Genomic DNA, 2,582 nt, shown 5'->3' on the forward strand with positions numbered 1-2,582 from the left:
TTTTGCCTGAAGAGTCACTACACTTGGACACAAAATTAAAAAAAAAGCGTTACGGAATCCCAACCCCCCCCCGCCCCCAACCACGGGATGACACATGGAAGAGCGTCCCAAAGCAACTGCAGGCTCCCAGCGCTGTAGCAGTGTGCCATAAAAGCGAATCCGAAAAGATAGAGCACCCACCGTCGATGGGTGATGCAAGAAACATTATCAATGCAAGGGAACAGTATTACTTGGCCACTATCCTGGTCACGACCCTGCCTGATTGCTGTGTCTGCGGATAGGAGAGTGGTAGATCCTGGTACAATAAATAACCGTGCTGTTCCTGTTTCAAGATAAATAACGCTGGTTTTGCTAAAGTACTAAGACTCAGTCTCGTGTTTTGGGGTGCATGGCAGGGACTCACAAGTTACAACACACACACGTGGTCACCATGCTATAGTAAACAGTATATGCTCATACGGATGTTGACTATACGAGTGAGGCACGCTGACTGAGACCGAGCATGGGAGACTCGGCTCAGTTGTGATCACGTGATGCTCAGCCGACAAAGCGGACTACTCGTATTGCAAGACCTCACTTGTTTATCAAGTTAAAATTTAGCTTGTCTTGCAAAATGCTCCCAAACTAAGTAACTTGCAATCTAAGGTTTTACTGTAAATGCATATTGTGCAGATATATCAAAATGAACTTCATGAGTACATTGGGAGGAAGCACTGAATTGCCCGATAGCAGTGGGCAGAAACGACCCCCCGAGGTGCTTTTCAGCATAGCATCATGGAATGAGCCTGTGGCTAAAAGTACTCCAAGAGATCGCAACCTGGAGGAGATTTTGCATGATGGCATACAATTTTGCCCCCATCCTCTTTTCCACAACAGCTTCCAGTGTGTTCAGTGTTTGTCCTATGATGGAGTAAGCTTTCCTCATAAACTGGTTCTGACATTGTGCTTCTTTTGTGCTCAGGTTGCTTCCCCAGGAAACTTCACAGAAGAACATCACACTGGCTACTATGGACTGGTAGATCATTTCCAGTAGCTTGCTGCACATATCAAACCACCTGAGTCTCCTTAGCAATTCCAGTCTGCTCTGGCCCTTCTTGTACAGCACCACTGTGTTGTCATATCAGTCCGGTTTGTTGTTTATGAGAACCACCAGGTACTTGTAGCTCTGCACCACTTCCACATCCTCCGCTGGAATGGTGACATATATCTGAGACATCCAATAGTTTTCAATTTATTTTGTTACTTTTCTTCAAGTTTAAAATGGCCCTGTGCCTTGCATTTGTTTTTTTTCCATAAAAATTTAAAGTTTTTTGTTTTGTGAAAAAATTATGAACTTTCTTTGAATTTATTTAGATTCTGAAATTGAATATTTGCAAAAAAGTAGAGCGCAGGTAAATCAGAATTTTGCCCTGAGCATTTGTCACAAATGTGCTTGCTCATTATAAGCTACCTTAAAAGATATGTTGCTTGTAAACTGTACAACCTGCTGAGGCTACAACAGTTTTTACACAAAGCATAACAGAGTAACATGGTCTCCATAGTTTCCCATTTGCATCCCGGATACAAGAAGAAGTGTAAAAGACAAAACACTAGTTTGTAAAATCACTGTTCAAGTAAATGGTTCGTTTCAAAACAGCAATTCTCCTTTAATGAAAAGGTTAAGAAAATATTGAAAATCTGCAGCTCCATATTGCTCTCCAGGACAAAGACCCAGGACCCTGAGTGTGCTGAAACTAGTAAAAGATGTTTAAACATATACAATTAATAAAATGGTTTCAGCGAGTGCACAGCCACTTTGGCAATCCAGGACCAGCGTCGATCACAATCTAGTTTAGATAAAGGGGCCAGGCATTTGACACATTAGCTCATGTCTTGGGCTTCTTGTTAAATAATCACTTGCAATCACTCTGCTAGGGCTCCATCTAATTACAATCAGACTAAGAAATTCATGTGCTTATAAAGACATATAGTAGATAAGAAACGACTTCCAGAAAGCAATTCATCATCTCACAGACTGGCTGTCTCAAAGTCTTAAAAGAGAAGAAAGTTTAATCAGAGCCATCCTGATGATGTTACTAACTGGAATCTTTTGTTATACAAAGGCAATATGTACATATACACTGTGACAAACGACACACGTAGGCGGGCACTCAGGATGGGAAGGAGTAGGATGGGAGGCCAGCCCTATGCCACTTCAAGAAACAGGGTGAAGAAGATCCTATTGCACCCAGAAGACAGGCAGAGGATTCCACTGCCTGAATGGATACAATGGTGTCCTGACTGAGATAGTTCCTGGAACAATGAAAGGACTGGGAAGGACAATTGATTTTGTACATTTCTTGCCCCCAGGATATTATGTGGCAACCTCCCTAGCTTAAAGTTCCCACACGGACTCCCACAGGGCATGCTGGAACCTGTAGTCCCTTGATGCAGCCCTGTGGTGTTCTGGGGGGACTGCCAGGTAGAGCTGAAGGGGTTAACAATCCCTATACCAACCCAATCTAATTGAACTGGAAGTACTTCTATTTGTCTATGCCCTAGTACTGGAAGTACTTCCGTATCTAAGGTAAAAAAGGCCACTT

The sequence above is a fragment of the Erpetoichthys calabaricus genome, chromosome 1 (assembly GCF_900747795.2).
Source record: "Erpetoichthys calabaricus chromosome 1, fErpCal1.3, whole genome shotgun sequence".
NCBI lineage: Eukaryota > Metazoa > Chordata > Cladistia > Polypteriformes > Polypteridae > Erpetoichthys > Erpetoichthys calabaricus.